The sequence below is a fragment of the Geotrypetes seraphini genome, chromosome 2 (assembly GCF_902459505.1).
Source record: "Geotrypetes seraphini chromosome 2, aGeoSer1.1, whole genome shotgun sequence".
NCBI classification, from domain to species: domain Eukaryota; kingdom Metazoa; phylum Chordata; class Amphibia; order Gymnophiona; family Dermophiidae; genus Geotrypetes; species Geotrypetes seraphini.
In genome coordinates, this window is record NC_047085.1 from 234,832,521 (window position 1) to 234,846,392 (window position 13,872).

Genomic DNA, 13,872 nt, shown 5'->3' on the forward strand with positions numbered 1-13,872 from the left:
TTTATTTGAGGTTACGTGTTTGCCCCTGGGCAATATAGCTACTGGATCTGATGAGAAAGAATTGGAAAAACTGAAGGTTTGCAACTCTGAACATGATCAGTTCTTGGATAACACCATTGAGTCAATGGAGGAAGGCATCAGGGATTCCTAAACTCTATTTGGACGGTACACAACCCATCCTTAGAAGTATCAGGACTTTATAGACTTGCCGGTACACTTGAATACATGCAGGACCCATGGTTTGGGCCAGATAGCAGAAAAGAATCCAGAATGCCTCAGTTGAATAGATCAGATAAATGTATGAAAAACATGGTTTGAGACTTGTGGGGACCACATTATCCCTATATACAATTGCATGTGATGGTAAAAACAAAGCATGATGTGTGGATGAGAAATGAGATATGAGATTTTCACAAGGCTACCTGACCAACCCATATCAGGCCACAGTCAAGAGAATGAAGTCGTGCAATGGGAATACAGTTCCACAAGTGGGAGAAATGACAGTTCATCATGAAAATTACTTTCATATATTCAGGGGTGGTATATATGGGAGAAGCATGAACCTATGTGGGACATTAGTGGTTTTCCACTGATGTGCATAACTTACAGAATGCTGTAAGTTACATCCCTGCTGCAATTAGGTACCTGCACTTATTCCAGCACCTAAATAGAATGTTAAGAATTATCAAGATAATGTGTGCAGTTCTGATCACTGTATCTCAAAAAAGATATAGTGGAATTAGAAAAGGTATAGAGAAGGGCAACAAAAATGATAAAAGGGATGGGACGAATTCCCTATGAGGAGAGGCTAAAGTGGCTACGGTTCTTCAGCTTAGAGAAGAGACGGCTTCGGGGGGGGGGGATATGATAAAAGTCTATGAAATAATGAGTGGAGTGGAAAGGGTAAATATGAATCACTTGTTCACTCTTTCCAAAAATACTAGCACTTGGAGGCAAGCAATAAAGTGGCCATAGCACCACCATCTCCCACAATCATGATTTCTGTCTTTCCATCATTCAGCTGTAAACCATGCTCATCCATCCACATTGTCACTTCATTCATATATCTGTTCAAATCCAACTCCACTTACTGGAAATTCTTCATAGGGGAAAAAATCCCCCCAGCAATGGTCGCTGTTCAAGGGTCCAGAGAAGAGCAACTAAAATGGTTAAGGGGCTGGAAGGAGTTGCTGTATAGTGAGATATTAGAGAAACTGGGCCTCTTCTCCGTTGAAAAGAGGAGACTAAGAGGGGACATGATCGAAACATTCAAGATAATGAAGGGAATAGACTTAGTAGATAAAGACAGGTTGTTCACCTTCTCAAAGGTAGGGAGAACGAGAGGACACTCTCTAAAGTTAAAAGGGGATAGATTCCATACAAGCAAAAGGAAGTTCTTCTTCACCCAGAGAGTGGTAGAAAACTGGAACGCTCTTCCTGAGTCTGTTATAGGGGAAAACACCCTCCAGGGATTCAAGATAAAGTTAGACAAGTTCCTGCTGAACTAGAACGTACGCAGGTAAGGCTAGTCTCAGTTAGGACACTGGACTTTGACCTGGGGACCGCCGCATGAGTGGACTGCTGGGCACGATGGACCACTGGTCTGACCCAGCAGCGGCAATTCTTATGTTCTTATGTTTTTAAAATCCAGGATATCGTTTGCATACAGGAGATAATCTACTTACAGAGATCAAAATTTTTGCCCAAGGAAGTCATATAAATGTTAAATAAGAATGAGGACAAAGCAGAGCCTTGAGGCACCCCTTTTCTGCAGACACTGGCCCTGCCGTATACTCAAAGAGCGTCCCTGTAGATAGAAAATAATACATAAGAACATAAGAACATAAGCAGTGCCTCTGCCGGGTCAGACCAGAGGTCCATCCCGCCCAGCAGTCCGCCCCCGCGGCGGCCCAACAGGTCATGACCTGCCTTAATCACCAGAAGGGGCCCCCTTGCCCCCTAGGTTTCTCATCGAAGTCCTATCTTCCCATCAATGTCCTAACCCTCCGGCCTTGCACCTGCACGACCTGGTGAGCTGTCTATACTTATGCAACACCCCAGCACCTCCCTCAGTACCCCACGATCCCACATGACAATTAAAAATGGGGAAATTAACATAAAAAAAACAAACATGACTTACCACTAACTCAGGGGTAGGCAATTCCAGTTCTTGAGAGCCGGAGCCAGGTCAGATTTTCAGGATCTTCACCATAAATATGTATGAGATGGATTTGCATGCACTGCCTCCTTGAGATGCAAATCTATCTCATTCATATTTATTGTAGATATCCTGAAAACCTGACCTTGCTCCGGCTCTGGAGGACTGGAATTGCTTACTCCTGCACTAACTTAACATAGCGTAGGATAGTAAAACAAGAAGAAAGGAGGGAGAACTACATTTTTGAAGAAAAAAGAGAACCAAAAACATCGGGGAAAGGGTAAGGTAAAAATGATAAAATATCAAGAATGGTAAATTACTCATAGGCATCTTTGAAAAGAAAACATTTTAAACTGCCCTTAAATTTATCTAGATTTTGTTCTGCTCTAATATGTGATGGAAGGGAATTCCAGATAGTAGGAGCTGTGACAGAAAAAATAGAGGCATGGCAGGTACCAATAATTTTTAACGAAGGAACAAAAAGAGTGTATTGCGATGCAGATCTTAGAGTTCTAAGGGGCTCGTATGGGATCAGGAGCCTATTAATAAATGCAGGCTCATTGATATGATATAGAGATTCAAATATTTGAAATGTATCAATTCACAAACAAACTTTTTCCAGAGACGGGAAGGTGGTAGAACTAGAGGCCATGAATTTAGGTGGCAGGGGAGGCCGACTCAGTAAAGGAATTAAAAAATGCATCATATACAGGCAGTTCCCGGGTTAAGAACAAGTTACATTTTTAAAGCTGTTCTTAAGTTGGATTTGTATGTAACTCAGAACTTGTAGATTTTAAGATTTTTGCTGCTTTCCTCTGCTCCCAGCTGACAAAAGAGCCAACTATCTCTGCAGTGTTCCCTCTAAGGTACAGCATGCATAAGGTGACCATACGTCCCGTTTTCAACGGGACAGCCACGTTTTTGGACCGACCGTCCCGTTGTCCTGACCCACCGCTTCAGGACACCAAAATGTCCCATTTTCAGGGACTGCGTCCCGAAGCTGTGCACGGGGACACCAGGACAGGCGATCACTTTCCCTCCCTGCCGCGTCGATTCTAACCCTGGGCAGCCACTGCTGCTTCTTCCCTTCTTCCCAACGTCAATTTTGACGTCGGAGAGGAAGTTCGGGCCAGCCAGGCAGCGATTGGCTGACCCGGAACGTCCTCTCCGACGTCACAATTGACGTCAGGAAGAAGCAGTGGTGGCGGCCCAGGGTTTGAATTGGCGCAGCAGGGAGGTAGACTGGCAGGCAGCGGACGGATGGGCGGTTTGAATCCAGGGGGGTTGAATCCGGGGAGGGGTTGAATCCGCGGGGGGGTTGAATCGCGGGGGAGGGGGTGAATCGGGGGGGGAGGGGTGAATCAGGCACTGGAGGGAGGGAAGGAGGTAGGCATGCAGGCTGGCTTCAGGGGAGGGACAAAAGCAAGGGAAGACATAGGAAGGAGGCACTGGGGGCACTAGGGACACAGGACAGGCACTGGGGGCACTATGGACATGGGAAGGAGGCACTGGGGGCACTAGGGACACAGGACAGAGGCACTGGGGGCACTAGGGACACAGGACAGGCACTGGGAGCACTATGGACATAGGAAGGAGGCACTGGGGGCACTATGGACACAGGACAGGCACTGGGGGCACTTTGGACATAGGAAGGAGGCGGGCATTATGGATATGGGAAAGAGGCACTGGGGGTACTAGGGACACAGGACAGGCACTGGGGCACTATGGGCATGGGAAGGAGGCATTCGGGGCACTAGGGACACAGGACAGAACGAGCTCCCGGTACAGGTGATTGAGGCAAACAGCGTGCAAGAATTTAAGAGCAAATGGGATGCCCATGTGGGATCCCTTAGAGTGTTAAGCCAAGGGAACCTGTCACCAGGAGTGGGATCCCTAGGATAGTAGACTTGGGGGTGGGTCAGTAGAGTAGCAGACCTGATGGGCTATGGCTCTTATCTGCCGTCATCTTCTATGTTTCTATGTTTCTAGAGGCACAGGACAGACACTGGGGCACTATGGACATGGGAAGGAGGCATTCGGGGCACTAGGGACACAGGACAGAGGCACTGGGGGCACTAGGGACATGGGAAGGAGGCACTGGGGGTATTAGGGACACAGGACAGGCACTGGGGCACTATGGACATGGGAAGGAGGCATTCGGGGCACTAGGGACACAGGACAGGGACTGGGAGCACTATGGACATGGGAAGAAGGCACTGGGGGCACTATGGACATGGGAAGGAGGCATTGGGGGCACTAGGGACACAGGACAGAGGCACTGGGGCACTAGGGACATGGGAAGGAGGCACTGGGGGTACTAGGGACACAGGATAGGCACTGGGGCACTATGGACATGGGAAGGAGGCATTCGGGACACTAGGGATACAGGACAGAGGCACTGGGGGCACTAGGGACACAGGACAGGGACTGGGAGCACTATGGACATGGGAAGGAGGCACTGGGGGCACTAGGGACACAGGACAGGCACTGGGGCACTATGGACATGGGAAGGAGGCATTTGGGGCACTAGGGACACAGGACAGAGGCACTGGGGGCACTAGGGACACAAGACAGGGACTGGGAGCACTATGGACATGGGAAGAAGGCACTGGGGGCACTATGGACATGGGAAGGAGACATTGGGGGCACTAGGGACACAGGACAGAGGCACTGGGGCACTAGGGTCACAGGATAGGCACTGGGGGCACTATGGACATAGGAAGGAAGGAGGGAGGGAATAGAAAGGGACAATTGTTGGGCCTGAGTGCAGAAAGAAAGAAATGAAAGAAAGGATACACAATCAGAAGGAAACACAACCAGAGACTCATGAAATCACCAGACAGCAAAGGTAGGAAAAATGATTTTATTTTTAATTTAGTGATCAAAACGTGTCAGTTTTGAGAATTTATATCTGCTGTCTATATTTTGCACTATATTTATCTATTTTTCTATAGTTACTGAGGTGACATTGGATATTTTAAAGTCATTTGCCTTGACATCTTTGAAACCCCCCAAATATAAATGATAATTAACATTTTTTCTGCGTATAGTGTGCTTTGTAGTTTTTTTAAAATTTTAAGGTTACCGTTATGAATTAATATGAAGATATTATGTGTACATGAAAAATGAATGGAAGAAATTGGGGGTGGAATTTGGGGGCGGGGCTAGGGCACGGTTGGGGCGGGGCTAGGTCAGGATTGGGGGCGGGACTGACAATTAATAGATGTCCCCTTTTTGATGAAAAAAATAAATGGTCACCTTAAGCATGCACAACCATACTCGGTTCTTAATGTGGCCATGCAACATTCCTGAATCTGCTGTAGGAGCCACTGGAAATACTGCTCAGTGAAATCAAATGAAGCCGCAACCGCATTCTTAAGTATGAGTCATATTTAAGTCAGGCATCTGTAACTCGGGGACTGCCTGTATACACAAAAGAATCCTGTATGAAAAGAATGGAACCAAACAAACTTAGCGGTGCTTAGATGGCAACTCCAGAAATTGGGAAGCAAGACTTCTAGGGTCTGTGCTGTGATTGCGGCTGGACAGATTCGAATGGGCTGGAGTACTGTAGTTGGAGAACAAGGCCAGTGCTGGGCAGATTTCTACTGTCTGTGCCCTGAAAATGGATGTATGAAGATCAAGTACACATTGGGGGTCTTTTACTAAGGCGCGCTAGCTGATTTAGTGCACGTTAAATATTAGCGCGTGCTAAATGTTAACGCATCCATTATATTCTATGGATGCGTTAGCATTTAGCGCGCCTTAGTAAAAGACCCCCCATTATGTAGTATTGCATCATATGCTATGAGTTTATCTTGTTTGGGCAAACTGGATGGACTGTATAACTCTTTATCTTCCATCATCTACTGTTTTGCTATGATCGTAGCCCAGTATAACTAAATACCAGTCATGGTTCTCCAGGAACATATCTGTGACTGCCACTACATTTAAGTCAGCCTCTTCCATCACAGCTTCTAGATCCTGAACTTTATTTCCCATTCAATGCGTATTACTATACACGTACTCCAGATGCTACCCTTTCTTCCTGCTACTACCGAGGCATCTAGTGTTTTCCTTACCTGAGAGCCTTGCTCACCCATCCCTAATGATTCTAGCTTAAAGCCCTCTTCAGTAGATTAGCCAGTCTCTTGGAGAAGACCTTTCATTCCTTCTTTGATACAGGACATCATCTCTACTCAGTAGCCCTTGGAAAATCATTCCATGGTCTAGGAAGCCAAAACGCTCCTAATAGCATCATCTTCATAGCCACACATTGAACCCCATGGTTTGCATAGCTATGAGTGGCTAAATGTTGTGCGTGTGAATGCCGGGATACGCTAGCATTCTGTAATGGAACCCAGGTGCCTAAATGGAGCTGCTGAGTTATGGAACCGGTCTCCTTGATGCAGTCTGCAACTCTGGTCTAATCTAATCTTCTACTTGTGTGTTGCACATACCTATTCAGGCTTTAGGCGACATTCAGAGAGGGGTTGTAAGGGGATCAGGAGGAGGGAATAAAAGGGGGCCTTGAGAGGGGGGAGGGTAAGAGGAGGGCGAGAAATCATTGTTGTCTAGGAGCTTCATCTAGCGAAAGAGGTGGAAAGATTCATTTCTGAGGAGTCAAATAGGTTCAGCTGTCAAAGAGGAAGGTTTTCATGTGCTCTATTTGCCTTCGTGCACTGCTTCTGATCCAGCTTTGAAGGATGATTTTTTTTTTATTGCCAGACAGCCCAATACTGTAGCTATTCACCTGAGCTTCCTGTCTTGCTGTGTAATGAGTAAATTGATGCCTATGCAAAAAAGAATGAAAGAAATAGATGAGAACTAGAGGGATTAGGCTTGAAGTAAAAGGAAGAGAAGAAATAATAAACAAGAAAGATATTGAGATGCAGAGCCATATAGCTGGCTGGCCTGTTGAGTACTTGTTCCCTCATTGAAATTAATTCTCTGTCTTCCTCTCCCTGGAACATTTTTGCTGATGCCTGGAAAGAGAATGCATTTTGCTAATAACAAGCATCTATTTTTAGGGTCTAAATTACACACGTGAGAATTGCAAATAGACAAGGCTGTTATTTGCCTGCCAGTGTTCCAGTGCTTCTGAAAGAAAAACATCTTTATACTTCTGGAGGCCCTTTATTAACAACTGCAAGCTATTCAAGAGGGGAAAAAAGGAATACTTGACAGAAAGACAAGGTCAGCAGCATGGTGCTATGGGCAGTAGCAAAGTCCTTGCAAAAAAAAATAAAAAATGAAGAAGACAAATGTGGTCCTAGAAATAAAAGAACCTTCTTGATGGGATAGAAATACATTCCTAGCTGCAGGATTGTTCTAGGAACATGAACATACTCCTGGAGACAGGTGTGTGGACCTGAGAGCAGGACTTCAAGTCAAGGGAAAGGAGCTCAGTTTAGTGGAAATATTGTCTGGAGGGAAGGAGATGGGTGTGGGGGGGGGGGGAGGTAACAATAGCGTTTTCATGATGAGGATGGGCTTCATCCTAGGGGATACAACGGAGGAGATGGAGGAAAGAGAGAAGGAAATATGCTTAATAGACAGAGATAGGGAGAGATGACTTTGGGGATGGGTTAATGAAAAAGAAGTGAGAGATGTTAACCTATGTGGAATAGAATGAAAAGGAGATATACTGGATCCACAGAGGGAGGAAAAGATGCTGAACAGGGGTTGGGGAGAGGAGAAATACAGAGATGATGAACCACACGAGTAGGGCAGAGAAAGAACATGTTGGATGGGAAGAGCAGAGAAAGAGGAGAAGATGGGTATAGGGAGAAATAAGGACATAGAAGGAAGATTCTGGGCATGCAGGTAGCATAGGGACATGGAAACAAAAGGACAATGCTAATATGGAGGGGTAGGAACACAGAGGGATAATGCTGGACATTGGGAGTTATGGATATTGAGGGGAGATGTTGGATATGGCAGGGGGCACAGGGACAGGGACTTAGTGTTGATGCTGGATACTGGTGTGAATGGGATACAAAAAGATGATGCTTCACATGGGAGGATAGGGAAATAGATAATGGTAAATGAGGAGGGAGGGGGAGGGGATAGGGATACAGATGGTGGATTCTGAACATAGGGAATGGATATGGACATAAAAGGGAAATGCTGGACAGGAAAATATTAGGTAAAGAGAAGGAAAATGCTAAAAGTGTGGGGATGATAGGGATACAGGGGAGATGTTGAAATGGGAGTAAGGAGAACAGGAACACAGAAGGAAGGTGGATGATGAACACAGGGAAAGAAGTAATGTTAAATGGACAGGAGACACTGGCAAGAGAGTTGAGAAGACAAAGGAAAACAGAAATCAGAGACTGAGACCAATACAATTAAATAAAAAATAAATAACCAGATGACAATGGTAGAAAAATAATTTTATTTTCTATTTATTGATTCAAATCTCAATTTTTGGAACATACAACTGCTGGAGCAGGTGTTAGATATGGATGGAGCTCAGGGCAGAAATTTGAGGGGACTTGAAAGTCCAGTCCCAAGCCCAGACTTTTTCAAGTTCAGGCATGCTTTGGGCTCTCTCTGGAGTGGGTCCTGGGAAATTACCCTGGGCGCACCCCTCCTAACATTATCTCTCATTTCGACTATCTTTATGTTTTGCACAGTACAGAGAGGAATGTATCTTTATTTTCTGGCTTCTTGTAGTTTCAGTTTAATTCTGTCCATATATTTCTGCTGGGTTGGATTTTTTTAAGTTTAAGATTGTTATTCTAGGATTTAAAAGCAAACTAGATGCACATCTCCTTACGAGAGGCATAGAGGGATATGGGTGACTAACATTCCATCAGGTGTACACCTGGCTGGGCCTCTGCATGTGTGGATCGCCGGACTTGAGGGACCAAAGGTCTGATCCGGAGATGGCAGTTCTTATGTTCTTATGATGGTCCTATAAAATGTATAAGGATTGATACAGGTGTACAGCATAAAAAAGTTAAACATAGCCAACAGACAATTACAGCAGAAAAAATATTCAAGCAACATTACATAGCATGTCAATGTATGCTACATTACAATGTCAATATAATACGTAATAAAACATTTTAATAGATAACATAGGGTGTAAGCAAAGATGAAGCATGTAGATAGTTAAGAAGGCAGTAGGAGTTATAAAATGAGATTAGTTGCACGTGAAGTCAGAAGGGTGCATGAATGTAATCTCAGCTAGGCTAGAAGTCGGTAAATACTCCTGCTATAGTATATGCAGTCTGAGTTAGGGCTAGATTCACTAAGCAAACCAATCGTGTACTGATCGATTTGTGACCCCTTTGTGACCCAATTTTCCTCCAACCCGATTCACCAACCTCTGTGTCGATCCAATTCCGATCTGTGTATGCAAATGAGGGGAAACGGCATGCAAAGTAGGCCGGGACGGGATTCACTAAACAAATCTGGCACACCGACTGGGCTGGCTGATCAACAGAAGAAGCGACTGCTGGGGACCAGTCGCACACGTCCCTGCTGGCTCTCCTGCTCTCTGCCCCGATCTTCCAGCCCTGCTCTCAGGCCCGAGCTTTGCCCCAACTCTCCTGCCCTGATCTCTGCTCCGAATCTCCTGCCCCAACTCTCCTGCCCTGATCTTCCAGCCCTGCTCTCTGCCCCAACTCTCCTGCCCTGACTCTCCTGCCCCGATCTTCCAGCCTTGCTGTCTGCCCCGAGCTCTGCCCCAACTCTCCTGCCCTGATCTCTGCCCTAAATCTCCTGCTCCGACTCTCCTGCCTCGATCTTCCAGCCCTGCTCTCTGCCCTGAGCTCTACCTCAACTCTCCTGCCCTGATCTCTGCTCCGAATCTCCTGCCCTGACTCTCCTGCCCCAATCTTCCAGACCTACTGTCTGCCCCGAGCTCTGCCCCAACTCTCCTACCCCGACTCTCCTGCCCCGATCTTCCAGCCCTGCTCTCTGCCCCGAGCTCTGCCCCAACTCTCCTACCCCGACTAGAGCCCGTGGTTTTAACCCACTTTAAAACCGCAGGTTAAATCCACGGGCTCACGAGTAGAAAGTAAAAAAAACCAAACATCTCGGACATTAAACGCATGCGCAGACCATCTACAGGCAAAGCGGATGGTCTGTGCATGCATCTTGATCGCTAGAGAGCGATCCGTGAGGTCGGTGGAGGGTGTTCCTCCGATTGCCCCCATTTGAATACAGGCCCGTTGGGAAACAGTTGGCCTGCGTCGGATCGGACACAGAGCGGACTGACTCGGCCACATTAGTGAATTTAGGCCTTAGGACTTGTATGTAACACCAATTACAGCCTATTATTGGCTCTTAATGCCAATTAGCAATTAATTATGCCATTAAGTTCTGTATGTAACTGACACTATTCTATAATTGGTGAGCACAACTTTGCAGAGTAAAAGGGTAAATTCTGTAGATGTCGCCTAAAAGAAAAAAAAATCAGCACTGAAAAAGTGGCACCTAGCACGAGTCTATAAACTATTTCTGGAGTTACACACAGTTTATCGAATCACACTTAAAGCCCATCCGCACAACTAACATTTAGGATACAGACATTTGTGCGCAGATCAGGTGTACTCTGTAACATAGAAACATGATGCGGTGGCCAAGATGGCAGCGCTAATTTGGTGGTGTTAAGATCGCTCCCGACGCTGCTCCTGTTATCTGTTTTTAAGAATGCTGCATACCAAAAGGAAGGGAAGTGTGAGGGCACCTACCTCCTCAACGCCCTCACTTACCCCAAAGCAGCGAAAGGTGAAACATTACCTGCTAATAGTTTGCTCATGTACGGGCGATTTGAGCCATGGTACGAGGGAGAGTAGAGAAGGCTCGAACTCGTTGGGGCATGAGACCTCGCTTTTGCCTGCAACTGTAGTTCCACCTCCCTATCCGGCCGACCCTGCTGCCCTGGAGGTAGAAGGCAACGGTGCCGAAGTTGCTTCGGATGCCTTCACAGAGGCAGGTTCCTCAGCAGATGAGCTTCTGCCGATGCGAGTCAGCTCTGGGGAGTTCTCTCCCATCAGTGAGGATACTCTGAAGTACTGTTCCCTCTAAGTTGTGCACTTGAGCGCATGCACACAACTTGCCGAACCCGCACACACAAATTAAAATAACACGCACAAAAAAATAAATTTTTGCCTAAAATGATTTTCACTGCTAAAATGAAATGTTGCAGAAGGCCAGCTGTTCCGATTTCCCATTTATCACATTTATTGAAGCGCTATAAGATAAATTTTAAGTCATTCACGTGATTCCGTTATCTTTGGCAGTTGAATTTGACACGTCACGTGCCCCATAGGGCCATAGCCTATGGCCCATAGGATATGAAACACTTCCGATTCTTTGACTTCCTGAAGTTCTGCCGTATTGTTTATTTCGTGGAATCGTAGTGTGCAGCATGGTACTGTGGTTGTATAACTGTATTCGTTTATTAAATTGCAACCAGATATAACTCTTAAAATGTCTAAACTGTGAATGGTGAAAAGTGTAAAACGCAAGAGAGCTGCAACAGCTTTTAGGTCTGAATGGCTTGAAGAAATTGTTGAAACGGAGACACTGGAATCTCGAAATACAATGCGTGTTCGACTGTGTGAAATATTTACCTATGACGAAGACGATGGAGTTGTGTGTTGTTATTGTCAAGATGCCAAAGCAACTGGAAAAATCTCTACTGGAAAAATATGGATGATGTTTGGAAACTGGACTTTCTGAAACGCCATCTATCAAGTAAATCTCATACCGACAGTATTAGGAAACTCAGAAGTAAAAATCCAAATTTAAGAGGGGGACTGGTTAACATGTTGCTTGAAAGCCCAACCAAAAAAGAAAACAGGCAAATTAGTAATCAACAGAAGCGTTCCAGTCCTGATGAAATTAAGGTTCTTGTCGACAGTGTTGTGCTGGCCATTAAGATGAATATCTCAATGCTCTCTGTTCAAGATATCAATGAGCACATGGAGAAGTATGTTAGTATACCTGATAGCTGGAGAAGCAAAAACTATGATTTGAATTTCTTGGAATTATCAATGGCATCGTGCAAGATGATCGTATGGCAGACATTAAATTAGCAATGTATCATACGTTAACTGTTGATGAAAGCGCAGACATTTCTGTCAACAAGTACTTAATACTCTACTTTAAGTATTGGCCAGTCAATTCAAATGAGTATAGGACATCATTTGGTGGGATGCTACAGTTGGAAGCATGTGATGCTACATCAATAATAACAGCAATTAGGGAATTCTATAGGAAACATGAACTTGACCTAAATAAAATGGTTATGTTCACCTCTGATGGTGCCTCTGTTATGATGGGCAAAATAGATGGTGTTGCAGCACAGCTGAGAAAAGACATTCCACATTTAGTGCAGCAACATTGTGTTGCACATCGGGAAGATTTGGGACTTTCTGATTCATGGAAAGAAGTAAAATTGATGAAAGAAATAGAAACTGTAATGAGAACTGTGTACACGGTGCTCTGTCGGTCTTCTACTAAACGATGCAAATTTCAAGAAATAGCAGATGCATCTGAATGTGAATCAATTGCTTTCAGACCTCTGAATGAAGTGCGCTGGTTATTTAGACACTTTGCACTTAAAGCAATTATTCAAAATTATGATCCCCTGTTAAAATATTTTGAAGAAGACAAAGATAATGATCCTATTGCAAAGTACTGCTATAAGAAGCTGAACAGTGAACAATTTCATATTACACTTGAAGTTTTGAATGATGTCTTATCAGAACTGGCTTCCTTAACCATGGCATTTCAAAAACGTGGTTTGACACCATTGGAAGCTTATCATCTTGCACAGGGTAAATTGAACAAACTTCGAATGCAATACTTAGGCGACAAGGTTAAGTGGAGTGATAAAGTCAACAGTCTTCTTGACAACAGTATGAGATTTGGAGAAAAAGTTTCAGTGGATACTAATTCCATATTAACCTTCATCAACATCCTATGTTTGCATCTGGGTGAAAGATTTCCTGAAAATGAAGTTGAGGAATGGTCTGCTTTTGACTGTACAGCAATATCACAATGTGACTTTGACTTCGGAAAGTATAAACAATTTCTTCCGGAGGAAAGTGTTATTATTCAGCAATACAATGACTTTAAATTCCTTGTTGCAGAAAAAATCAAAAGCAATCTGATAAACAGCTTTCCAGATATGACGAAATTTGCATTTCAGAATGATCAATTTGCCATTTAGAGCATTTGGAAATGCTGATGCGTGTTAAGAGTCACCTTCAAGATGGAGGCTCAACAGATCTTGACAGAATTTATTCAGACTGGATAAATATGAAAGATTGCAGGGAAAAACTTTGAAAACTAAATTGCTGTTATTTTCTAAATTTTAAGTATAAAGTACAATGATACCTTATTTATAGGTAGCGCTCAATGAAACATTTCAATGAAACATAATTTATGTTTATTGAAATGAGACTTTATGTTACATAAAGTGTAACTAACATAAAGTGTAACTAAAATTACATTGTGTTTTTGTTAATTCAGACTAAACTCAAAGACCTGCCCATAAATGCCCATAACTGAACTCTGGGCTCTCTGTCAATCATTTTTATAGTGCACACAAATTTAGTTTTTTCTTTAAAATGCGCACAGATGAAATTTTTTGCGCACACAGCCTATGAAAAATTAGAGGGAACATCCTGAAGAGGCTATCCTGAAGACGCTCCAGAAATTGGACTTGGCAACAGCGAAGACGAACGAAG